This window comes from Podarcis filfolensis (assembly GCF_964270895.1).
Source record: "Podarcis filfolensis genome assembly, chromosome: 7".
In the NCBI taxonomy this organism is placed as follows: Eukaryota; Metazoa; Chordata; class Lepidosauria; order Squamata; family Lacertidae; genus Podarcis; species Podarcis filfolensis.
This window is the reverse complement of record NC_139603.1, coordinates 40484497-40512369: the sequence shown is the minus strand read 5'-3', so window position 1 is coordinate 40512369 and position 27873 is coordinate 40484497. Positions and strand designations below refer to the sequence as shown.

Here is a 27873-nt window from a genome sequence, read left to right as displayed (position 1 = left end):
AGCAGTCATTAATAGGATAAATAGATAAAAGATAGATGATATAGATGTATAAAAATTAAGATAAAAGGTTGATTGAAATATTCATTCTATTTCATTCAGCATTTAATTTATTTATTTTTACAAGAAAGAAAATACAATGGCATTCATCTCAATCTAAAACTTGAAATTTTATGTTGGGGTGGAACTAAACTTTTCTCTGGCAGAAGCTGTTGTTCTCACATTTTCTACATGCATTATCTTCTGTCATTTGACTGGAAAGCAAATGAGAATAGTTTTGTCTGTCATACTTGAAGTCATTAAGGGTCCCAGGCCAATTCTTAAATAATACAGATACATAGGTTTCTATATGATATGGCAAGATGCCATTTGGAAAATGAAAAAAGAAAAGAAAAGATGGTGAGCAAATATAAATAGAGGCACTAGCGGAGGAAGGGGTGTGTGGTGGGTGCGGTCTGACCTGGATGTCATCCCAGAGGGGGGTGACATCACCGCGCCTCCCCCCCAGGACGTTCACCATGGGTGGCGCCCCCTTGGATGCTCATCCCACCCCCATGGGCGGCAAGGTGGGTGGCTAGCCCTACCCCCCGGGCAGCTAGCCCCGCCCCTGGGTGCACAGCTAGCTCTACCTCTGAATAGAGGGGAGTCCTTAACAGACCACTTCACGGTTCCTTACAACACATTTAACATATAAATTGAATTGGATTCAAATGCTACATCATTAGATAGCTGGAATACCTGATCATTTTCCTAAAAAAAGTGACTCCTGAAATCCATGAGGAGCTTTTGGAAATGCTATGCAGATGTAAACTGTGTCGATTGCTCAGCTTTCTGTGTCTACACACACAAATATGTTAATGACAGAAAATAAGATGCTTTTGAACTATCTAATTGATGATGCATGTATATATTGCAGTCCTCAGAAAGATGAAGATGCAAAACCTTACATTTGCTTCTATTGAAATTCATTTTGTTAGTTTAGGGGCAGTTCTCTAATCTGCTAAATTCATCTTGTATCCTGGTTCTGTTTTCTGTGGCATTGGCTACCCTCTACCAGTTGTGTCATCTGCAAATTTGATTAACATCCCCTCAGTTCATTTATCCAAGTTGCTTATAATTATATTAAACAACAGTGGGCCCAGGACAGAATCCTGTGGCACCCCACTTGTCACTTATTTCCGGGATGATGAGGAACCACTGGTAAACACACTTTGTGTTCAGTTCTCTGAGTATGATTTTTGCTTCCTGTACAACAGCATTGGTCAGTTTTTGGTTTGTTTTCTGATGCTGTTATTCTAAGTCTTGTTGGGTTTTCCACATAATTTTATCAGCTATTCTCTGCTTGAGGAGTATCATCTATCTGATTAATTAGAAGATGGCTTTCTCTAACTCAGTGGCAGCAGCAATAGTGTCAGCTGAAGAGCACTTGGCACAAAAACCTTGCTAATGCATAACATTAGGGAATTTACAATGGCATAAATTCTGTCGGCTTAAGTTCCACCAGCATAGCTCCAGTTCAGCCAAGATGACTTGAGCCAGGACAGACCAAGACCTGCTTATTCAAAACTTTCTCATTGAAGCAGATCTTAAATTTGGATTGCACTGTTAATCTCACAACTCTCACAATTCATACCTAGATTCCTTATCTCACAATTACCTAGATTCCTTAATCTCACATACCTATCTCACATACCTAGATTCCTTAATCTCGCAATTCATACCTAGATTCCTTACCTATCGCACAGAGTAAGCTATCAAAGATGTGTTTGCTTGCACTTCAATTGTCTCTTGCTTTCCAGCAAAAGCTCCATGTTGGCCTTTAGTATATCAATGTATGGAACTAAGTAAAAGGGTTAGGACAGCAAACAGGTTATGTAAGGACTTCTTCTAATTGGTGTGACACAGGGAACTCTCAAAAAACTGGTTGACTGATGGCAATGCCACCATAATCCAGATAGCAACTCACTCACCATTCCGTAGCTAAACTGAATTTAGAAAGACAGCTAAACAAAGAAAATAAACCAGTCATACACTCTGTGGCCTTGTGGATTGGCCCTAATTTAAGACATGACTACATGTAGCCAACGGAAAGAATGTAAAAATGTCCTGTCTGAGGACTGATTCATACAAACACATTGATCACTTGATGCCTGAAAAGCCATTGCATACACGTGTGGCTGATGCAGAATGCCTGCCCACAATACTCCGCCTGGTCACATGTTTGTCCCCAAGGCCATATCCTGGCCACATGCCCTGTGGAAGAGTGAAGAGTCCAGATGTACACTCAGAAGCCTCCTCTAACACAGCTACCATTGGATTAGTAAAGGCCTGCACATCTACATATGTACAGTACATATATAGGAGCCCTTCACACTTCGGCTGAAGGGATGGCTGTCAATGAATGGCCATGTCAAACATGGCAGGACAGAGTCTCAAAACAAAGATGTACTCTCCCAAGTGCACATTCCCAGCATGTGCTCTCCAGGGAGCTGGCTTCAGGCACCAGGCCCATTGACAGACCAGCTCTCTGCATTACAAAGCTGTCTATGTGAAATGAATGCTGACAACATTATCCTTGCCATGTGGGAATTCCTTGTGGATGATCGCAGTGCCTGGAGACAGACAGGTCATGTATCAACAACAGTGAGAAGAAGAGGAATGACTGCTGGGAGAAGCACAGAGAGAAGAAACACCATGGCACACCTATAGCAGCAAAATCAGACACCTTCATCTGCCCCGCCTGCAATAAAACATGTCTCCCCCATATCAGTCTCTACAGCCACAGCAGCTGCTGTAACTCACCAGCAGTTTGAGTTTACCCTAAAGGCACACTCTTACATTGTCCACTGAGACAGATGGATGACAACAGCAGCAATGGATGCAGTAGGAAGGCCTATTTGTGCTTAAGGGTGTGGCCAATATGTGCATTTTCACTCCTTCCTCATTTGTCTGGCAAATGCAAGAGAAGTACAATGGAATATTCTTACACTGACATCTGATCATTTTGAGCTAGTTCACACATATAGGTCCATATATTCATTTATGGCCAGCAAGATTTGGTACAACAGCTTAATTTCTTGACATTTCATTGCTATATACCGGATTGATGGTGTGTGGCTGATTGTGAGAACTGAAGCCATTGTAAGACACTGCATTCAGCATTATGTGAAGCAATATTATTCTGTCCTTGGCTTTATATTTGCAGTGGGCCATTCATAATTCCTATTCAGGAGCTAAGGATCCAAGTTTACTGAAATAATGTTAGGTTCTGCTCTCAGTTTATGCATGATAATTTGAACATTTATCAGTGTCTCCCACTCATACAGCTACGTATGTGGGAGCTATGGACAGATATAATAATATATGCAAGCAATACAGAGCTTTCCCTCCCTTGATCGATGTGCATTGAGAATAGAGGTATTTGGGCATGTCAATATGTGATGTTGTAGTAATTAAGAAGCAAACATGCATATGTGAACCTGCTTCAATAACTGAGCATTCAAGTGATGAGAAAAACAAGCTATGTTCATGAATGTGTGAACTAGTCTTCAGAGACACACAAGAGCTACAATTCTTTTCTTTCTCTCTTTCATTGGCATTGGTAAAATTAGGGCACAATTCAGCTCCAAATTGGTTCTCTCAAACGGTATGAATATTGTATGCTTTACTTGAAGTGTTTAAATACAGAAACTGTCAGTATCTTTTTAAAATAAAACACAGCATCCACCATGCCTTAAAATGTAGAAGAGTTTTCAAACAGAAAAGAAGTTTCAAGAGAGGAAAAGTTGGTTTTTTAACTGCTGGTGTTTTCATCTTTCTCAACATAAAAGTAATTTTGTTTGATGGAGCTATGACCATTTCTTCCGCTTTAGACACCTTGAGAAACAGGAATCTATTTTCAACCTACCTAAAAACATACTGTAGCTGAAATAATCTCACAGTGTCAAAGAGATAAAATAAAAACCCTTCATCTTTCAAAATTTAAAGGAAAACTATTTGTGTGTGGGTGTAGAGTAAAAAGCTAGCATTTTAGGGTGAAACATTCTGTTTGTATGGCCAGGGTTAAGCTGAATTTTGGCCTATAACTCCATTCACAGTGTCTTCCTGCCTCTTATTTTGAAGAGTTTCAGTTATTTGTGCTATTTGGGTTAACTAAAATCCATCAAAATGACCACTTGCTTAGTTCTCTCCCTCATTGAAATAAATGGAACACATTGAACTTTGGCTGAATTATGTCTTTGTCTTCAAGGTTTTAATGTTCCACTTGTCTTCAGTATAAGGTTAGTCTTTTCTTGAACTTCTCAGTCTATTCAATTTATCTACAAGTTCAAGAAAAGACAGTAAAAGGCATATTTGAAAACAACAACTGTTCCTTGTTAAACCATTTAAAATATACAATGAACTTCAAACTTCTGAGTAAATATAGCTACAGTTTTCCCATCACAATTTTTAAAAATTAAATTATTAAAACAGGTTCTTTGCTCATAAGCAAAACATTTTGAACCTGTGAATTATAATGCTATAGATGAATTTTTTTTAAAAAAAAACTTAACAGTATATTCAGCATGATCAAAAATTGATTTTCATAAAAATATATATTCCAAGATGCATATATTTCTTTACTCTAGAGCAAGCCATATTTACATTAATTTATAGACTTCCGGTCATTGTGTATACACATAGAACTTTTTCTCCTGTTACATTTCTGCCTCCTCCCATGCAAAATACCAACTTTTGCATATAAATAAATCCAGAACTATCCCTGCAGCTTTAATTTGGGTAGGATTTTCAATAGTTCTTTCCTAAAGGAAAGTGTTAGTGGTAATATTTTCATGGCATACTACAATTTCAAATCTGCAGTTCAATAAACTCATAGCAATTTGTCTCAGAGGTCTTGGCTATCTGAGCACGTTGTTTGAAACTATAAACCAAAATGGAAGAGAAATATGAATTGCTGAGGTTGACCGCTGTTGTAGTCAGGTGCTGAATTATGGAACAAATTAGTTATGAAACTGTTTCTGAAGGAATCAGGGAACTGTACACTCTGCAGTACCACAAAATCAAATGAAGACACTCTGAATGAAAATAAATCTATTGTTTCTATGTATTTTTTGATCAAATTTTGGTGCCTTCTATGACCAGAAATAGATAACTGCTTTAACAAATCTTTGGCATAAAAGCAGAAACTTTTCCCTCATGAAACAGCTTTATGGAATGGACTTCTGAGTTGATTTGCTGAGGACTGCAGCTTTAGTTAAGGAAAACTAATCCTAAACTCATACTCAGTGACTAAAAACTAATTCCCACTGAAATCAATTGGACTTCTTTGGACTAAATATGCTTAGGATTGCATTGTTGGTGATATATTCAACATTTACCAAACTTTTAAAATAGTATCTGAACAAGTTTGCACAAAATAATATATTTATATTGGAGAAATTACAGAAAAGCCCCGTTCTCTATCTCTCCTCAGCAGGAAAGAAACCATTTGTTTTATTGCTGTGATAATGATGATATGATCATGAAATGTGGTTTTTTTTTATCCCATTACTGTATTTGCTTCAAAGATGTTTCGCAGATTTTTTTATGCTGCTTCCAAAACCTAAAAACACTTCATAGATTTCAAATGACAATGAGGCCAAAGAAATATATGTACAACTTTATCACACCTGGCTCCACCTTGATGGATCCCTTTAGACAAAGCACTACTTCTCTGTATAACCGAGTTTACCAGGTTGCTTAGAGAGAAAATAAATAGCAGTATGCTTGTAAGCTACTATTGTTGTAAACAACAAGATTTGCACTCTGATCCAAAACACATTTCTTGAAGTGTAAAGTGTCCACCTCAATCAAAAGATGTCAATTCCAAGTAAACGTATTCAGAACTAGAGTGTTGGTCTTTCCAAAACTCCCATTTGAAGTCGTTTTAGATTTTATTCTTTTATTAAAACCAGTACAAATATTTCTTTTTTTAAAAAAAGGTATTGAAAACTTACCTGTGCGGCACCAAGCCCTCCTAGCTTTTGAAGAATGAATAATACAAAAAAAATGGCTTAAATGTCTGATGAAAGAAAGGAGAAGTTCTTTTGACTTCAGAGCCTTCTGAAAGCTTTGGGAAGAAACAATTTCCTGCCAGTAAAAGGCACTTATGCTTTGGGATTTGAAAACTCACAGTATGTCACTGCTTACTGCTTGCTATTTTGGGTGTTCCTAGTAAAACATAGACTCTTTTGTGCAAAACATCATAATGCTTCTCTGAAGTTCAGGCTGAACCCAGCATTGAAATGAAGCAAGACGGATGTAGTGAGCAAAAGGAAAACGGATTTTCTTTCTTTTTCTTTCTTTCTCTCTTCTGGAAAAAGGACTTACTGGCAAGTACCAGATGTGTTAAAGAGAAGAGTCATTTTCTGTGTGAGTGTTTTGCAAATGAAATAGACATGCCCTCCACTTAGATGTTAAGAAAACAATCAATCGTTTTACAGGAGCTACAAAGTAATATGAAGTAAAGGACTGGTTCTGCAGCACTCCCCTTTTGCTTCCTTAAATATATTTTTCTATAAATTCTTAAATAATCCTTCCTGTTCCCAGTCTCTGAGTGGATCATGCCTACTTTATTCTTTTCATAGAGCTCTGTACCCTAATTTCTGCCAGCTTTTGACACTTGTAATGTATATTTTAAGGACCCATCTTATTTTTATGGTTCTACGTTGTAATAAGCTGTTTTCAATATTGTGTTGTTCAAAAGCACACCAGTGTAAGTAAATAAATAGGTACCGCTGCAGCGGGAAGGTAAATGGCATTTCCATGCGCTCTGACTTCCATCACGGTGTTCTGTTGCACCAGAAGCAGTTTAGTCATGCTGACCACATGACCCGGAAAGCTGTCTGTGGACAAATGCCGGCTCCCTCGGCCTGAAAGCGAGATGAGCGCCGCACCCCATAGTCGCCTTTGACTGGATATAACTGTCCAGGGGTCCTTTACCTTAACCCTTTTACCTGTAATTGTTGTAACCTGCCCTGGAACATTAGTAGTATTGTTACTATCATTACTATCTCTATTTCCAATTTCCTGAAATTATTCTCCCACTGTGACAACAAAGACAGATTTTCTGCTACTTTCTGGCATGTGGAAAGAGAAATTCTTTCAACATGTTGGGAAGGCAATTTCCACTTACCTTCCAGAAGTGTGGTCCATGGGAAGCTATGAAATGAGCCCAAACTACATCAGCTGGCTATGCTTCCTGGAACAAATTGGGATTGATGCAATGCAACCTGCAGGGCTGGGAGGAGGGTTTGCAGATGGTTAGATTATTTGACCCTTCGTGTCACTTCCAACTCTACAGTTTTATGATACTATGATGTGGCATTGCTTTCAAGGCATTCCAGGAAGTGTGGCTCATAGCAAGCTGGGGTTGGGGGAGTCTTGCAACACAGCAAGTGGCATGGTTGGTTTTTTTGTTTTGTTTTTGTTTTAAGTTACTAAAGCAATAAAAATGGAAAGTCATTGGCTTCTTCCTAAGATAAGCATCTACCGCCCAAATTGGAGAGATTTATTCCCCTTATAGTTCTTTGGGGAGGGTTTCATTTTGTCCCACCCATCCCATGAATTTAGGATCATGGATCACATAACAGTTTGAGAAGAGGATATCCAAAGCTATAGACCAGAGGTTGGCAACCTTAATTGGAGGATGGGCTGGTCAACGCTCCGTCTATTGGAGAATGGGCCAGAGCGTGTGGGCATGCGCATTCTTCCAGGTCGGAGGAGTGCCTGTGCACGTGCGCACACACTATTTCTGGTGCTCCTCCGACCCGGAAGTACACCAGAAATAGCATGCGCTTCTCTGTTCCGTATGCATGCGCACATGCTATTTCCGGTGCACATCCAGGTCGGAGGAGCGCCCATGCGCATGGGCCGGTTAGACAAGCCTTGTGGGCCACTACTGGCCCATGAGCCTTAAGTTGCCGACCCCTGCTATAGGCGATCAGATGTGCAGTACATTTTTCTTCCTTTATATTTTATTGGATTTCAGTGACATGCTCATTGTAGTTTCCTAAATAAAATGAAGATGCAAGTGTGGTACATATACAAGGTTTTACTAGTAGCACAAAACACATGGACAACCACAAATATTTTAAAAACAACAAAGATCCTTGTGGCACCTTAAAGAGAAATAAATTTACTATGGCATAAGCTTTGTGAGCTTGAGTCTGCTTCATCAGATGCATTGCCTATGTCAGGTGCACAAATGTCTTATTTTAAGGTTGTACAAGATTTTTTTGCTGTTTTTTCTTCAGCAGACTACCATGGCTACCTCTTTGGAAAATATCACAGTGGAATCTTGTTGCTAGATGTGGAGATGACAAGGAACTGCTTGACCTTTCAGTGGACTGCAGAAATTAGTTATTTCTGATACACTTTTGGTCTTTACTCCTTCATCTATTATTTCAATTTAGTTTTCTTGGAAAAGATCATTGTGACCAAAGTTCACTCAATGGTGCAATACTGGCCATGAGAAAAGAGGAAGGAGAAAGGCAATTGACACCGGCGGGCAGCCTGATAGCTTTTAGCAAAATTTTGTAACATAAAAACTGTATAGAATGCAGTGTGCAAGGAAATTTAGCTCTTGTACTTTACAGTACAAGATGCATTCAAGAGCTTGGATCAGCACAAAACTGCTTCAAGCAATCACCAGGAAAGCCCTTTGCCAGTTCCCTCATAAAACAAGGCCAAATTTATGTTTGTGACTTTCATCACAGATACTTGTGGCAAAGATACCGTGCTGTATCAGGATGAAATTTATTGTGACGTGGGAAGTCAGTGGTGATATCTCCCAATGTTTTGTTTGTTTGTTTGTTTGTTTGTTTTTGGTTAAAAACAGCTGGGCAGGGTGTCCCATTTGGATTTTAGCTGTGGGACAGGAGAAAGGAGCAATGCAAAAGAAGGACATTGCACACACCAGGACAGTCACCTCATTGTGTCTTATTACTGATGCACAAAAACGCTAAGGCAGCTCTTCACAACATGGGAACGTATGCCCAAATAGTGCACCAGCATTCACTAAAGTTATCATTTATAAGAGCTATGTTTCAAATTAGGCTTCAGAAGTTAACATTTGCTCTTGGCACCTGGCATGAGAAATAGGGGCTTTTACATGGTAGTGCTGATCCTCATGAAATGTTCCCCCAATCAAGATTTGTCAGGGTCCCTCTTTTTATTTCTTTTGCTAGGCAACACTTTAATTTCAATGGGCTTTTAATGTGTTAGCACCTCATATTATTGCTCCCAATTTTAATGTGTAATACCATTTACCCTGGCTGCTGTTAAGCTTTTGCTTTGTTTCATTTGTAAGCGTTGATTGTGCTATGTTCTTTGTTATTGCTTTTCAAAATTGGTTGTTGCATTTGAATTTTTTATTTTGTAATTATGTTGCACATGGTTCTGTGGACTTTTAGCGTAAGAGTGGGATGTATACTAATGATGATGATAATAATAATAATGAAAAATCACACCTATTCAAGGATGTGTGTTTCAGCGTAACTGATCTTTCATCGCAACTCACAAAACATGGACCATTGCAAACTTTTTATTACTGGATTCCCCCCCCCCCCCATAAAATTTCTCCTTCAGCAACTATCATAATCACATTTGACAGATTGCACTCTCTGAAAAGTTAACCCAGAATGTTTGGCTATTTAAGGAGCTTCCTAAACCAGACTCATTTGAGGCCATATGGTTTTCCTTTCTGTTTATTAACTCTTCTGTTGAAGGTAAAAAACAACAACAAAAAACCCTCCTGGGTCTCAAGCCTAATTCTGGGAGAACTTGTTAAGTATAATTGTTTAATTGCACATTGAAATGGAGAATGACTTTGTGTATGTTGCTAAGGGTTCAACACTGGAAAATTTCATTAGAGTATTCTAAGTTAGAAAGAGGTCTCTGAGCTTCCAGCTAAGTTGATAATTAACTGTTAATGTTGTCTGCTAGCCTTCACATGGGTGTTTAACCTTAGATCACATGATTAAGGTATTCAATTGCAAATTTTCCATTTGAAAGGGAATTGCCCCTTTTGGTCTTTTGATTCCCCAGTCAATGAGAAAAGGATGTGAAAATTATTCTCTCCAGGAGCTGCTAATGTAAGCTGTGGAACAGACAGAGCTTGATTTTAGCCTGGATCATAATTATGTTATGCATTTAAGAAGAAGAACCTATACCTGGTTATGCTTATACTTTATACAACTTTCTGGGTGTATCACTGATTGTTTTGTACTTGTTTTGATGATGTTCTGGTTAGTAAAGTTCTGAATCATATTTATGGTCTGGACAATTTTATTCCAAAAGGAGTCAACTTTTGTGCATCCAGTTGCTTCATGTTGCACAATATTTGCAATAGGACTCTATGCTCTAATAGTTGCTCTTACTTTTCCCTTTGCCCCTCCCCCTCTTCCCACTCCCCCAGCTGCAATGAATAGTCACATCCACACCATACATTTAAAAGTCATTCAATGCACATGGCTTAATAATAATAATAATAATAATAATAGTAATAATAATAATAATTGTGGTAACTGTTATTTGTTAAGGGTGCTGGGAATTATAGCTCTGTGAGGGACAAATTACAGTTCATGGGACCCCACATGTTTTACATGTGCATTAAATGGTATTTAATTATATGGTGTGGATTTGACCATATATTCTTTAAGCTTGGGTTTGCTTTTTACAAAAAGAAACAGTTTATATTTCATCATTTGCTCTGTTAATGTAAATCTTTGTTATTCATATTGAAAACCACATTAAATACAGTTTAAAAATTATCAGCATATAGAATGTACACAAACATTACAAACTATCACATCAATTCAGTTGTTTGTTGCCAAAGACTTTATCACTATCCCACAGTATTTCTTAATGCATTACAGTATAGAACTAGCTGCCTCTGTATTGTAGGTCTGTTATGGAATGCAAAGGAATAAAAATGATGTGCACAGCACAAGGAAAGTGTGGCAATGAAGATAAAGAAAGCAGAACATTACTGAGAGCTACAGGTGTGGAGCACAGGAGGTTATATCACAAGACTCAGGCTCTGCATTTAGGAAGGGATTAAGGCAGTGCACAGTAGACAGAGGATATATGTAAAAAGGGCTGAGAATGAAAGAGTTATAATTGAGAAGCAACATCAGTTGATGTTTCCAAGAATAAACCAGATGGAAAAGCTGCAACTGGGTTAGTTTGGCAAGACGCCAGCTGAAGAACTAGCTTACCCAGCAGACAAGAGGAAAAGAAATTATCCTAGAGGCAAAACAGCAAAGTCCCAGTTAGATCAAGTGTTGGCAAGCCCAGCAGCAAGGTCAATCATTTCTGGAACCAGCTACCCACTGGCCAGATGGAGACACCATTTGGGTGTCAGCCTGGGCCAGGCAATTGCTAGAACAGCTTGACCACTGAGCAAAATAACAAGCAAAATGGTAGAATTTCAAACTCCAAAGGTGCCTAAAGGTACAGTAGGTTATAATTATGATTTAATGAGCAAATTAAGACATTTTGGAAGGTATTAGCAGTGCAAGCAGATTGTTAGACCAGAAGCAGTCATTTGCAAATATAGTACCTGCTAGCTTATATATCTTACCCAACTAGTGTTAATATCTTACCCAACTAGTGGGAGAGATCAACAGGAGGTTTGGGCTGGGTGTTCATCAGTATGCGGATGATACCCAGCTCTACCTCTCTTTTAAATCAGAACCAGTGAGGGCGGTGAAGGTCCTGTGTGAGTGTCTGGAAGCGGTTGGAGGATGGATGGTGGCTAACAGATTGAGGTTGAATCCTGACAAGACAGAAGTACTGTTTTGGGGGGACAGGAGGCGGGCAGGTGTGGAGGATTCCCTGGTCCTGAATGGGGTAGCTGTGCCCCTGAAGGACCAGGTGCGCAGCCTGGGAGTCATTTTGGACTCACAGCTGTCCATGGAGGCACAGGTCAAATCTGTGTCCAGGGCAGCTGTTTACCAGCTCCATCTGGTACGTAGGCTGAGACCCTATCTGCCTGCGGACTGTCTCGCCAGAGTGGTGCATGCTCTGGTTATCTCCCGCTTGGACTACTGCAATGCACTCTACGTGGGGCTACCTTTGAAGGTGACTCGGAAAATACAACTAATCCAGAATGCGGCAGCTAGACTGGTGACTGGGGGCGGCCGCCGAGACCATATAACACCGGTCTTGAAAGACCTACATTGGCTCCCAGTACGTTTCCGAGCACAATTCAAAGTGTTGGTGCTGACCTTTAAAGCCCTAAACGGCCTCGGTCCAGTATACCTGAAGGAGCGTCTCCACCCCCATCGTTCTGCCCGGACGCTGAGGTCCAGCGCCGAGGGCCTTCTGGCGGTTCCCTCATTGCGAGAAGCAAAGCTACAGGGAACCAGGCAGAGGGCCTTCTCGGTAGTGGCGCCTGCCCTGTGGAACGCCCTTCCAGCAGATGTCAAAGCGATAAACAACTACCTGACATTCAGAAGACATCTTAAGGCAGCCCTGTTCAGGGAAGTTTTTAACGTGTGATATTTTATTGTATTTTTGGTTTTTATGGAAGCCGCCAAGAGTGTCTGGGGAGGCCCAGCCAGATGGGCGGGGTATAAATAATAAATTATTATTATTATTATTATAAGTGATGGCACTGGCTGCATCCTGCATTGTGACTCAGAGAGGAGGCATGCAAACTGGTTAACCAACCCAACCCCTCTTTCTTTCCTTTACTTGTGATCCTTAGCTTGGAATTTGCATTTTCCCACAACTGGCAGTCACTCTCAACACAAGGAAGGTTTCATCACCAAAAGTGCAAGTCAATGTGCATGAGAACTCGGAGGGAGGGCTTGTATGCCCACAGCTGTCTCCCATTCACAAATACAGTTTAAGAGTGTTCAGGTAAACACCTGCAAATGCCACACTAAGGAGTGTATCTGGTCAGGGTTCCAGCTATTCAGCCATGCCATCTTTCAGGAAATTCAATTCTGTTGTTTTGAGGGAAGGGGAAGGCTTGCTTCCAACCAGCAAATAAATAAACAAACGTTCAGACATCACTGTCAAAACAATCTCTTCAGTGACAATAATGCATTTGCTGTGAAATATCTTATAGGAACCTCTGAAGGAGAGTGTCTGATGAGTGCTGAAATAGCTTAGTTTGTTTAAAATAAGAGGATGTGAAAAGTAGCTCAGCCCCAGAAGACTATTTCTAGAATGGCTGTAAAAACGTCATATACAATGTATGGCTTTGACCGGCTAAATTCAGTTCACACAGTAAAGAATAGAAAGAAGGTCACTATTGCCCCCCTTCATTCATACACTATCACATCTTCTCATTACTTGAGCTAAAAGGAGCCTTCTGACTCAATTCTGGGGCATTAAATTCCTCAACATTCCTAAAATTCATTTAGCATTTAACTTCCTAGTGAAATCAGCTGGACATAATTCCACAAAATGTGCTTAGGATAAAAATTCCCCTTAGCTTATATATAAGTATTACAGTTTAATTAAATTGTAGATTGTACAATTAAGACTAGATAGAGTTGCACCGAAGTGTGGTGCAATAAATAAAATGCAAGAATGGAAGAAAACATGTCTCTACATTTTAATTATCTTTGTTCATAGTGATGTTTCCTGGAAGAGCCAGCTCAGAAATCAAAATGAGGAATGGCAGTTTGTGATTTCAAAACCAGAAACTCGTCAAAAACAGCTCAGGTTTTAACTGAGGAAGTAATTCTGTGCCTGGGCTGGGCCACTTTTGACTGCAGCTGAAGGGTCATGTGGCAATAGACCCTATTGTGTAGCACCCTTCTTGCAATGTTGTGGTGCTGGTTGCCATCTTAACTTAACTGTTATTTGTATTATTTTAAAACTGTATTGTGGAACTGTACTTGCCCTTTCCTGGGACTTTGTGGTGAAAAGCAGGTTATAAATTCAAAGAAATAAAAAATAAATTGTGTTTATTCATTTAAAACTTTAACTTATTTAATCTTATTTATATTGGATTGTATCTAATGTGGCATGAGCAGTGCTCCACTCATGCTACAAGACTTCCCTTCCCTTTCCTCTCCTCGTGGAACCCCAAAATTTACTCTAGTCTCCCAACCCTCTGGAACAGATTTTGAGATTGCCTGGGAGGTTCCATGAGAAACAAGGGGAAAGTACCATTATGCAAGTGGAAGTCTGCTGTGCAGCTCACCTGCAGCACTAGATACAACCCATTATTTATTCCACCATTTGTAAGCCATTTTTCACCACTGGGTGATCAAAGTGGTTTCTAATAGCACTCAATAAAGCAAACCATCAATCAAAGCAATGCCGTATTTCAAACCGCTAGGCTGGCTGAGTTATAATGCTGCCCTTTGCCTCCTGCCTTCAAGGAGGAAGGTGAGTCTGGAGCTCCTATCCACTTCATCGTTGGCGGGAGCTACTGCAGCAGAAGCTACAGGTGCATGGACTCTGGGGCATCCATGGGTGCTTTGCAAAGCTTTTGGTTTTCATCACCCAATGTCAATCAACTCATGCTATTGGAACTCACATTACTAGGTCAAATGGACCATTACAGCAATTTGCTCTATCTTTCTAGTGGTTAAATAACTGCAAAGGGTTACAGTCATTCACATCTCAATAAGGTAACGATCATAACCCAGAAATAAGTTCTGATATAGAACTTTTGTTGCCATCCATCTATCTCAAGAGGATGAAATCAAACTGCTGGAGCTGCAGAGATTGGTAACTCGTAGCTGCTGCCTCCCATATTGTTTTTGCTACATTGCTAGCACTCTAGTAACCACTACAGGGAACAAACCTGGGCAGTGTGTATGGAGGTCCTGGGCTGCTCAGATGACAAGACCTCACATTCAGCCTCACTGATGTGGTCCAAAGGAAAGCAAAGCAATACATTTGGCACCATCTTGGCCTACAAGACACCATCCAACAATCTTAGGGTCCCCACTCTGAATTTGTTTAGGTTTTACTCCTTAGCCTTTTCTTCTTCCAAAGATGTCCTGCAAGACAGTGGGTAGAGATTTTTCTTCAGAGTTTATACCTGAAGGCTTTCCAACAAATGATTATAGCCATAAGACAGTGGAGGTTTAGCATCAGAGTTTTCCTTTTCCTTATAGAACTTCCTAATAAATAGATTAAAGGGTGTGCAGCAATCAACAGGATCTGCCTTGCATCTGCAACATTTGGAAGAAGCCCAATTTGTTCAGTTTATTTTTTTGTCCTGCTTCTGATGTGCTGCAGTCCCACCAGAAGGGGCGTGGGTGGTGCTGTGGGTTAAACCACAGAGCCTAGGACTTGCCGATCAGAAGGTTGGCGGTTCGAATCCCCGCGACAGGGTGAGCTCCCATTGCTCGGTCCCTGTTCCTGCCAACCTAGCAGTACGAAAGCATGTCAAAGTGCAAGTAGATAAATAGGTGCCGCTCCGGCGGGAAGGTAAACGGCGTTTCCATGCAGTGCTCTGGTTCGCCAGAAGCGGCTTAGTCATGCTGGCCACATGACCCGGAAGCTGTACGCCAGCTCCCTCAGCCAATAAAGCGAGATGAGCGCCGCAACCCCAGAGTCGGTCACGACTGGACCTAATGGTCAGCGGTCCCTTTACCTTTACCTTAGTCCCTCCAGACAGCAATAATTTTGTAGCACTAAAGAAGCATCACAGAAACTAAAGCAGAATAAATCCACCACTGGTGCACTATTAATGTATTAACAACATTTTGCCCTCGAACACCTGTCTGGAGAGGCCCTTAGAACAAGTTGCGTTTAGGAGTGGCATATCCCGTTAGCCATAGTAATCTGTCTGTGGATCAGGACATTTTCCTATACATAAACTGGACTCTTGGTGGCATTGCAAGGACTGGTACCTTGATTATTATTTTTATTTTATACATTGTTCCTTTTTATCCATATGTTGGATATTTTGAAGAGTTTGCATATAAGCCACTGTCTCTCAGCTGAATAAAGGAGATACCAATTGTCATTGGTATCAGCACTTCAGCTTGAGTGGGTTGTGGTGAGGAGTCTGAAGTACTATACTGGCTCAATCAAGTGCATTTTTGATGTATGGACTAAATTAACGTTCTAAATAGTACAATTCATCTTTTAATTCAAAAGAAACTGTGGAAATGAGAACTCTATTAACAGGAAGGAAATATACAGACGACATTCTGAAAGCGCTGTCAATGGCCCAATAAAATAGCCTGACGAATTAGTAGATAACAGCTCTTGTAAATCAGTGTCATGTTCCTCTTAACTATGACTGCATGGACACACACCAAATCACACCCCAGCCTTTTGCATTGTTGCTAAAGTTGTTGGCATAAAATGAGTGGCGAGTCAGTGTTCGTGATGTCAATTAGAAGGTTGAGTTTTCTTCCCCCTTTTTCTTTGAAAATGGGAAAATTAAGAGAATATCAGTACCATACTGCAGAAATGGTGATTCCTTTCAGTTTTGCAAAAGCACGCCTCCGTGCCTCTCTCCCACTGAAATGGCTGGCAGCCATTCATCAGAATAAATCCTGTACAGTGAGCTGGCATTGCCCCCTCCTGCTATAAAGGCTGACTGCCTCTCAATTTAAAGCTAGTGAAAGAGGCGTCTGCTGGTGGACAGCTGAACAATTGTCAAACCAGACAGCTGAACAGTGGGGTGGTGAAGGCCACAGTGGAGAGGGAAAGAGGGTCGGTTTCTGTCAAAAAAGGAACAATGACAGTTTGACAAATTTCATAGTGGCACTTTTTCTTCTCCCACAATTAGTGGCGCTTTAATCCAAAGGTAGCAAAATTGCATAATTAATGATCTGTTTAAGCACAAATGTTAAAAGAATATTAGAAGCATCAGCCTTACCTTTAAGTCTCTGCTCCACCTTATCACTTCAGCTGTCTATTTTGCCCCCTGGTAATTGTAGCTGAATTAAAAGGGAAACATAGTAAAGGGAAGGGAACCCTGACCATTAGGTCCAGTCGTGGCCGACTCTGGGGTTGCGGCGCTCATCTCGCTTTATTGGCCGAGGGAGCCGGCATACAGCTTCCAGGTCATGTGGCCAGCATGACTAAGCCGCTTCTGGCGAACCAGAGCTGCACATGGAAACGCCGTTTACCTTCCCGCCGGAGCAGTACCTATTTATCTACTTGCACTTTGATGTGCTTTCGAACTGCTAGGTTGGCAGGAGCAGGGACCGAACAACGGGAGCTCACCCCGTCACAGGGATTCGAACTGCTGATCTTCTGATCAGCAAGTCCTAGGCTCTGTGCTTTAACCCACAGCGCCACCCACGTCCCTAAAAGGGAAACATAGTAAGTTTTAATAGGTAATCTTACCATTGAACTTAATGTTATCACAACATGTCACTGGGCAACTTAATCTTACCTCTGGCTGTAAGATGCTTTGTATTCCAGGTGTGATTCCAGCATACATTTTGCTCCTGAACAAAAATAAATAGACATTTCAGCTGTTGTCCAAATTATAGAAGAAGAAGAAGAGTTTGGATTTGATATGCCGCTTTATCACTACCCAAGGGAGTCTCAAAGTGGCTAACATTCTCCTTTCCCTTCCTCCCCCACAACAAACACTCTGTGAGGTGAGTGGGGCTGAGAGACTTCAAAGAAGTGTGACTAGCCCAAGGTCACCCAGCAGCTGCATGTGGAGGAGTGGAGATGCGAACCCAGTTCCCCAGATTACGAGACTACCGCTCTTAACCACTACACCACACTGGCTCCCAATATACTCCCAATATTAATTTTACTGGGCATTTCAGCCTCAAAACAAAACAGCCTCCATTAAACATGTTTCACTAGGGCACTTTCCACATTAATGACTGAAGATGTTATACTAAGCAAGTCACTATTAAATTAAGCGTTTTATTAGAAATATGGTTCTGGTGCATTTAAGTTACTTGTAAATGGCAACTGTTTTCATTGGCAGAACCAACATAATTGCTCAAAGATATTCAGCTCTAGTAGTCAAAGAAGAGTCTGGAAATATATTACATTTGGCAATAGGCATTTGTAGTTGTGTCTCCTTCCCAAGGGGTGGCTTTCCTACTGAAGATAAAGGTCCAGAGTTTACTGAGATGATGCTAGCTACCCTTCACTTCCCCAAAAGCTTATAATTACATCAACAGAATCCCTGTCGTGTGGATTCACAGGATTTTTTTCCCAAGAGAGGAGGCAATGTAAAACACTGAAAGGCAAACATGTTAGCTCCTAACAACAATATAAGGAGAATATAAATGTATATTTCACCTTTCATCCAAGGATCACAGGATCATTTACAGCATAAAAAGAAGAATAATACCAGATGGGGAGGGAAGGAGATCTTGAAATTATGGTTTGGGGGTGTCAACTGCCCCCAGCCGCCCGTGGATTACTATGACCCCAGTATACACATGGTTTGTATACATCCAGCTTCCACAGGTTCAAACATACCCAGAGAGGTAGTCAATATTCTTGCAAAATAAACCCAGTTAAGGATTTCAAAAGCTCTCTCTATATGTATTGTGTGTGTCTATTAATGAAGGCTGGCTCTGTTGATAGCTGCTAGCCATGGTACCTAGAATTAAAACACCCATGATCAAAACCAGCACATTTCTCATTATCAGATACCGAGGCCAGACGATCACAGACTGGTCTGCTCATTTTTGCGCTGCCTTGCAATCATATTTCGGACATCTGGCTGACCATTGTCTGAGAACAAGAGTACTTGACTGTTCTTTGATCTCACCCGTTGTATTATTATATTCTGATGATGCTCTACATAAAAACAATAACTGACAACGACTTCATTGGACCTCATTTTTCAACTGCCAGAATGAAAATGGTATCCAAATGTGTCGACTGTTTACGTGATGTGTCAGACAGCGATGAACTGCCATTATTTATGTACGGATTCCACCGTATATCAAGTTCGAAATAGAAAGATTTATTTGCTCTTAAGCATTCCCTTAAATGTGCAAATGTGTAAACACGGATGCATTTGCATGAAATACTTCTGGGTGAAAAACAAATTGAATGCTCAGGAGCTCGATGTAATCTAAAGTACAGGTTCATTGGATTTAAATGAGAAATGTTCCCTACATCCCCCACCTTTTACATATTTTGGCTTGAAGATAAATAGCCTAGTGCCACTTATTGAATATCCTAAAGTGCTATGCATCAAGAAAAATTACTATCAGAGATATCAGAGCAAATTTGCGCATCACATTAGATTATTTTTTATGTCATCCCTAAAGATGTATGACTCCTCCACAACATATCTTCATGAAGATTTAATGGGTTATTTTTAATGAGTAAGCTTTTCTCCTCCTTCTGGTATTTCTCTGTCATGTTAATTGTTACAAGATAAAGCTGATAAAGCTCTTTCCCTCCCTCCCCAGTGTTTGGTTAAAAGTTGCAATAATTTCTTTGATTCTTTGGGAAACTACAGTTCTTCGGAAGTATATTTTGAAGTTGGGCGTTCTCTTTTGTTTGCTGGTAGGGCTAGATATAGAGTCTTGAAGAAATGAACATGAACATATTTTCTGTGGTATTTTCACTAATACATTCGCTTAAATGACACTTTCCCCTTCATGTAAACATTAGTTGGTTGGAGAACTGCATCACAATATTTGTGCAATTGTGAATTTTGAAAGACAGCTGTGTTTTGGTTCAGGTACTGTTTTGGAAAGTTGTGATAGATTCACCTTCAAGTGAAAACAAATGAATTTCTGCCCCCATCCCTACTTGCAATATTAAGAGAGTGGGGAATTGGGATGATATCTCTCTCCATCTGTGCTACCATTCTTCCTGGCTCTGCTTTTGTCTCTTCCCCACTCTATGTCACAGATCCCCCAAATCTGGAGATGGTTGCAGTATCAAAACCTCATCTAAAATATGCAGCAGCATCCTATTGACCAAAAAAGCTAACCAGGAAATTCATATCCCTTCTCTTACTTTTGGAATATTTTATGGTATTTATATCAGGGGTTGGGCATCTCAAACCCAGGAGCCAAATGAAGTCCTCCAGGCCTTTCTGTTCAGTCCTTGGGAGTCTCCCCAGGCCACAACCCGCACTAGCCCTGCTTCACAGAATCCTTGAGTGTTTTTGCCTGGCTGGAATGTGACCTGGAACTGTGATACTGTCTGTTGCTTGTCTGGAGGGAGGTCATAAGAACCTCTGGCTTTTGTGTGGCTGGAGCATGGCATATTGCCAACAGGCTTTATCAGCAGTTTAAATTTATTACCCAGTCACTTTACTGATTATCTCTGTTGGTTTTAGTGGTGTTTTATGCTTTAAGGTTGTACACTGCCCTGATATTTTATGATATGGTGGCACTGAAATATTTTTATACAAATAAATGAATAAATATCACATCCCTTCCCCTGTCTACTTTTGCCTCTGGCTACACTGGTATGTGATCCTAAGAAGGTTGCCTCACAAGGGAATTGTTATGTACTAAGCTTGGATCCTAGAACAATACGCAGGTAAGATCCTAGAATGCAACAACCTGATTGGCCTGCAGGAGCAGCCCATTCAGGCCCCAGGAGGAAGTTAATCAGCCTGTTAGGCAGGTAGGATCCTAGAATGCAACAACTGATTCGCCTGCAGGAGCAGCCCAATCAGGCTCCAGGAGGGAAGCAGAATCAGCCAATCAGATGGGACCCATTATGTAAATAATGTATATAAAGCCAGAGGGTTGGGCGGGGTGGGGGGGATTCATTCACTGTTTTACGAGTTGCAATAAAGAGCTATGTGACTCTAAGTATATTTCAGGAATACTGCCCTTTGTTTGCAAAAAGTTTCCTATAGGAGGCTGCACAACAAAGTGGGATAAATACTGTTACCACACAATGGCCTTTGATCTGCACAGACAGTGGAGTTTGCCAGACAGTTATCTGCACATAGAAGAAGTGTCAACCATACCTATGATGGTTACGTATGAAGCCACTCTTGCCTCTTTGACAACACAGAAGAAAAGAAAACAGACAAATCATTTCAATATACTGTAGATTGATACAGATAAGCAAATTGTAACAGAAGTGCAAGCCTTCCAATTTTCATCACTGGATGTGCAAGTGCAGTCACAATTCCTGTGTGAAATGTCCATACAGTAAGCTATTCTTCTTAAATTGCTAAAAAGGAACGTGGCACAATTGTCTTTAACTTAAACCTTGGCTTCCTGTGTTGTTTTTCATTCTCCTTAACAGGAGGCAGAAAAATCAATATTTTATTTATACAGAAGGAACAAAAGACTTCTTTTCACTTTGAGTTCTGTGCATGAAAGAGCATCAGTTACCCACTCCCCTCCCTGCCCCGAAAGTCTTCTTTTTGACCTATCAGTGATCCTACTTTGGAATCCCTGATTGCCTATTCAAACCAATGATGACTAGCCAATGAGACTTGAGGGCAAACAACTGGTAGGAGGTTATGCAGCAAATACTTTTTGACATGCTGCATAATTTAACATGAAATCTATTACTGCAATGCGTGGTGGCCTCTAGGCCTTCTTAAGGAGGGCTTGGGGAAGTTTAAAGCAGTAGATTCTCTGTCATGTCCAAAGCTTTGCCAGTTTGTGCTGGACAGGGTGGAAGGTGGGATTACTTTTTTCTGTCATTTTCATGAGAACAGCTCTAGACAACCATAGTTGATGGGAACCATGGGACTTTAGATCCATCTGTTCCAAAGCCTTTGGTGTCTCACTCCCACCCAAAGTGCCCTCTTGCCATGTCTACCACAGGCAACTGTCACTGAGAGAAGCAGCCATGGCTGCATTCCAGTTGCTAGGGTGAAACTGAAACCCAGTGGTGCACCTCTCTGTCAATGGAGACTGACTAACATAAACCTATGTGCCATCCTAACCCTGCTCCATACCCAGGGGCTGGGTATGGATTGCACTCTGGATTGCTTTTAAAAATGAAACAAACCTTATTTCTAGAGAACCGATCTACAAATGGCTATTAACTATCACATCAAAAACAAAGCTTCTACATAATGATTGCTGGATTTTTGCACAAGTAACAGGAGAGTGATTAATAGAAAAAAAATATCATGCTGGGCCATTGGTCTGATCCAGCAAGGCAATATATATGTTACTTTATTCCTACAGTCACTATAAAATTCCTGATAACATTGTTGATACACATCTCAGACAAATAGAGCCTTCTACTATATTCTTTTTGGTTAAGCCACTATCTATCATTGCTATTTCGGTTGAACTGCTGCCCATTGCCACATTCTTTGGTCAGATGACCCTGATACATTGCAAAATACAACCTAATAACATGAAAACTCATTGTCAGTCTACTTTTATTTCATGCAACTGCTGAAGACGACAACTACCTAGCATGGGCTCAATTAACCAGGTGCTAACTATCCAAAGGGTCACAACACTTTCTGTTTTCAAACTTTTTCTACTATTCTACTATTTTCTACTATTATTCTCCTATTTAAACTCTACAGTGAGGTGTTGTAATGGAAACAATGTGAAAAGCAACTGAGAAATAATCATAATAATAAAATCCTTCTATTCTAAACCTTATCTCTATCCACAAACAGAAATATATAGTCCTGCATAGATTTCCTTGCACACATCAGAGATCTATTATCCAAAAAATGTGGTGAAAAGGCTAAAAGACATAAATTGTGTGGGAGCTGATTGACTTTATCATGAGGCAGGGTTGTTATCAATGCTAGCAGGCATCTGGCTGTATTCACTTTGATTTACTCTGCTGAGCGTTTTTACAGATGTAAACCTGCTTTGCCAAGACAAATGGAGTGGTAAATAAACTAAATGCTCATTGTATAAGAAGAGGAATTGTGTCAAGGCTCTAGCCATAGCAGAAGGGAGGTTAGAGGCGGGGGAGCCAGGTTCCTAAGACACAGCCTTCATCTTTCCTAAAGGATAGACTGAAGCCAAAATAAAAACCATTCCAGAGAGGGATAAAATAGCTCTAAAGGCAAAGGGGAAAAAACAGGCCTGCTGAGGTTAATCTTTTTATTTATCTGCCCACCCCCCCACCCGCCCACAAAAGACATCTCAGCAAACAGTGGCAGATGTCACCCTGACAGGAAAAGTGGCAAACGGCCATCTCTTTGTGACTTCTTTCACCAAAGTCAAGCTGTTTTTTTCCACTCCATTCAGCATGTTTGTGCATGCTTGATTTGGTTGGAAGAAACAGGGGAGAAAAAACCCAAAAAATAAAAAGGGCAAGAGTTCTGGAATTCAATAGAAGGTCAAAATGGCAATCTTTTTGCCGGGTCCAGCTTCCTTTTATGCTTTGACATCTGGTGCCCATTACCAGGACAAACTGGAGCAATTCAAATAGTTGGAGTGAGGAGGGGCAATGAGGGTTTCTCTCCTTTTTATATACCGCACCAGCTACAAATTTGAGGACAGGAACCGGGGCTCTGCGTGATGCAGCACAGCAATAGATTGGCCACACTTGTTTCACAGGCATGGATGACTACAAATGTAATCAGTGATCACACTAGAGATGGCCACCCTGCAGGACACTCCTCTCACACAAAGAAGAAAAGAAATAATTATTCTGATGAGTTTGCGCTGAATTTTCAGCCTGTTATAGCATGAAGCTCAAGCATGAAGTTGATTCACATCATGAGGAGCCTATTACATTGTATCTCTCTCCTCACCAGTTGAGCAATTGAATAAATCTAGCAATGCAACATTTTCTACAATGTTCCGACTTTGGGGCATCACATAACATCATAGAATTTGTAAAAGCAAAAATGTATCTTCTGCCTTAAACAACACACCAAAACAAAACAGCTTCACAGAATCTCTCTCATTTATTTGCATTCTAATGGGCTTCACTTTCATATTTGGCATCAATTCACAAAGAGGAGGAAACATACTGTACTTCTGAAGGCCCATGGTACACAGTTAACAACCATACTCACGGCTACAGGCAAAAACAGGTCTTGAACATAGAATCTATAAGTGTGATTTGCTTCAGAGAAAAGGCAATACATTATGTCCAATTGAGTTGCACCAGGGAGGTGATAACTTATCCATTTAGAGTCTTTCCATTGAAACACATATGCTGTATCTGGGGCTGAGATTTGCTTTTCAGTTAAGATAGGTCATTCTTATAAATATCTTGCCCCCATGGCTCTTTATTCCACTGACAAAGTCAAGTCTTAAGTATAAATAAGGGAGGGGAAATCAGAGTCTAAAAAAAGAAGCCCTCCTGTTCCAAAGGAGATAAAGGGCTTTTCACACAAAGTTGGTTGAGTCCCAGCTGCACAGCACAACTGATGTAATACTTAGCAAGACATCAGGCATATAACTGACACTATTTATGGCATCATAATATATATATTGAAGATCCTTAACTTACTAGGGAGCATGGAAGGTCTCTGCACAATAGTCAAAGAGTTCCTCCCTTCACAGCATTTTTGTAATGATGTTTGACAAAGTTTAATATAGTCTTACTGATGTAAGGACACTGCTGCAAAGGCAAATTAATGGCTGGCTTTCGATACACATTGTCATGCTTTAAACCTGACCACTACCCTCTGGCTTCTGACTATTACTATAAAGAACTGCAAGAAGATCAAACCTATCCATTCTTAAGGAAATTAGCCCTGAGTGCTCACTGGAAGGATAGATCGTGAAACTGAGGCTCCAATACTTTGGCCACCTCATGAGAAGAGAAGACTCCCTGGAATAGACCCTGATGTTGGGAAAGATGGAGGGCACAAGGAGAAGGGGACGACAGAGAACGAGATGGTTGGATAGTGTTCTCGAAGCTACCAGCATGAGTTTGACCAAACTGCGGGAAGTAGTGGAAGACAGGAGTGCCTGGCGTGCTCTGGTCCATGGGGTCACGAAGAGTCGGACATGACTAAACGTCTAAATAACAACAACAAATAAAGAAAAAATAATACTGCCCTTTGCATTATTAGGGCAGATAGTATTGCAAACAAAGAACAGATGCTGCAGCCACGGAAAAGTTATAAAGCAAAATGAATGAACCAAATTGTGGACCAGAATGAAACACACACACATTAAATCTCCCTTTGGACATTCTTAATGTGGCTTAAAAACAAAATGGAGAACACTGGAGATGAGCATGCTATCTACACACACACACACACACACACCATACTATTTGCCCACAAACTTGGAAGGGCACCTTGTAGTTGTTGAAAATTGAGGCCTTAAAAGATGTGGGGAGGCTGCACAAGTACAGGAAGCTCCCTGCCTCACAAATGCACCTTTCAACTTGTGGGGGTGGGGGTGTGACGAAATCAGTAAACGTGTGTGGGGTACTTTCATTGAAGGGGTTGAACTAGATGACGCTCATGGTCCCTTCCAACTCTACAATTCTATGAAACACAGCTACCGTTCAAAAGTCACACTTTGCTGAAATTTGTGATAGTTCTCCAACCAATGCAAGCAAAATGTGCAAGTTAGTGGGGAGAATAAAATAAAATGCATTATATTAGGGAAACTTACCTGCAAAAGACATGTATGTGAGGCAAAAATGCAAACTAATATGTTAAAATTTGGAGATATGTGCACTAAAATGCTGACAAATTTTCCTGATTAAAACAATAAATAACTCGCCATCTGATGCAGAAATGTAGGGAACTGAACTTCTTTAAAAAATGAGAACAGAGAAACCAAAATTGACAGATTCATGTAGCCCGTCCCCTTTTAGAAAGTGTTAGGTGAAGACAAGGGAAGAGGGGGTTCTTCTATCCGAGGATTTAGTTACTAATCATCTTATGACATTCTCAGAGGAGATCTCTCTCTCTCTCTCTCTCTCTCTCTCTCACACACACACACACACACACACACAAGCATTTTCCAATGGGGGGGGGAGATCTAAAACACTTCTGCCCAAACTGACAATCACCCTGTCCTAGTTGAAGGCATCTGATACAAAAAGCTTTGCTGTGGGCTGGAAGCCAAGCACTTTATGATGCAGGCTAATAATAGCAAATGATTTCATTAGCATGGGCCCCGCTCTTGAGTTCTGCCAGTGGCCTTGACTCATTTACCCCATCATTTCCCTTCCCACTCAGCCCCTTCCCTGTTGTCCCTCCTCAGCTGGGATCACAACATTGCCTTGCTTTGCTGAATTCTATTTTTGTCCAAACCAATCAGAGTCTTCCACATAATGTATTCCCAAGCATTTTTTTTTCCTGAACAACATCTCAAGTGCCAAATACCAGACTTCATTAACTCTCCAGGACCCCCCTATCCCCACCCCCAGCTGCTTCTTAGGACACAGATATCTAATGACTGCAGAAACCTACCATCCCTGGATTAGTCTTCACCCAACCAAACATACTTCCTCCCATTACGGTAACCATTTCTATCAGCAACAATAGCAAAATGTAACAGCTATGTTCAGAGGCATTATTTGTCTGAAGAGAAGATCTTGGAGACAAGCAACAAAGGGACACATTTGTTCATTCTTTACTGCTTGTCAGCTTCCCAGAAGTTTTTTGTGTTGCCACTGTTGAAAGCGGTGGGCTAAACAAAGACAAGTGATTTCCCCCAAAAAACCACAAACTGATTTCAAGGCAGGGGTAGGGTCTAAGCTGAATCACGTCTTTCATCCCAAATTTGCTTGTACACAGAATGCAAAACAGTGAAGTTGAGTGATAAGAGATTTGCCTGTTAGCAGAGGAGGAGGATAGGAAAATGCCCTGATCCAGCATTTAAGCATCTATGCACCCTGAATTCTAAGATTTCAATTTATTCCTCCAAATCCAGAGAACAGCTTATCCCCTTGTGGCAATGTCAAACTCCTGATTTGATTGAACAAAGCTTGCATGGAGGATGAACTATGCTCGGTCTGTATTGAGCATTTGTTCTGATTTGCTTATGGTGAGGTTGAGGTTATATGACAATCAACACTCATGCTGATTTGCTTCTATGGTGTTTACACTTCTTCCCATTAATCAGTTGTTCCTCCCACATTTTTCAGTTCATTTCCCTATCACTTTCTTAACAGGAAAAAGTCAGATCCTTTCTTAAAGTGAATTTGTTGTGCAAGGGCACCCAAATATCTAATTGCATGTTTTTAACTTTTAGTGTAAGGTAAAGGTAAAGGGACCCCTGACCGTTAGGTCCAGTCATGCCCGACTCTGGGGTTGCGGCGCTCATCTTGCTTTATTGGCCGAGGGAGCCGGCGTACAGCTTCCGGGTCATGTGGCCAGCATAACTAAGCCGCTTCTGGTGAACCAGAGCAGTACACGGAAACACCGTTTACCTTCCTGCTGGAGCGGTACCTATTTATCTATGTGCACTTTGACATGCTTTGGAACTGCTAGGTTGGCAGGAGCAGGGACCGAGCAACGGGAGCTCACCCCGTCGCGGGGATTCAAACCGCCAACCTTCTGATCAGCAAGTCCTAGGCTCTGTGGTTTAACCCACAGCGCCACCCGCGTCCCTCTAACTTTTAGTGTAGAATATGCTTATTGTTGCTATTATTATTATTTTACAGAATTCAGAATTCTGTAAATAATGCAGGATTCAGAGAAGTGCAAATTTCAAGACACAGTTGTTTCAGTACATATATTGTTTTGGAAAATGACTGGTAACTTTGCCTTTAAATGCAAATTGAATTTCTCCCTCCTGTCCCTATAGTGATGGCATGTCATCAGGCCACAGCTCTCCTGGAGCAATTGCATCTGCATTTCAGCAAGAGCGAGAGACAACAGAGTATGTTGACATGAGACTCGATTTTAGTGTCAAACCATGGTTTGGTGTTGTATCTAAATCAACTAAGAAACAAAACATGTTTGATTTGATATTAATTCTGCCAAGAAAGAAGTTGCAGTAAAACATCAGGAAGGAACTATGGATGAAATGTTACGTCTAGGAAGCAGAATAGCAGTTATTAAATCTGACAATGACAATG

General features: G+C 40.7%; 1 protein-coding gene across 7 annotated transcripts in view; it reads right to left on the bottom strand.

The window, feature by feature from the left end:
* LOC310766400 (cadherin-19-like) overlaps positions 1-6306 on the bottom strand; it is a 71354-nt gene extending 65048 nt beyond the window's left edge. For 4 of the 7 annotated variants that reach the window (XM_083622588.1, XM_083622589.1, XM_083622592.1 and 1 more), the window contains exon 1: positions 5994-6229. The gene's annotated coding sequence lies outside the window, so the exon portion shown is untranslated. Of the gene's footprint in view, positions 1-5993 lie in introns of all 7 variants that reach the window. The other 3 variants (XM_083622593.1, XM_083622587.1, XM_083622591.1) reach the window with 2 other exon arrangements.
* Positions 6307-27873: the final 21567 nt, after the last annotated feature.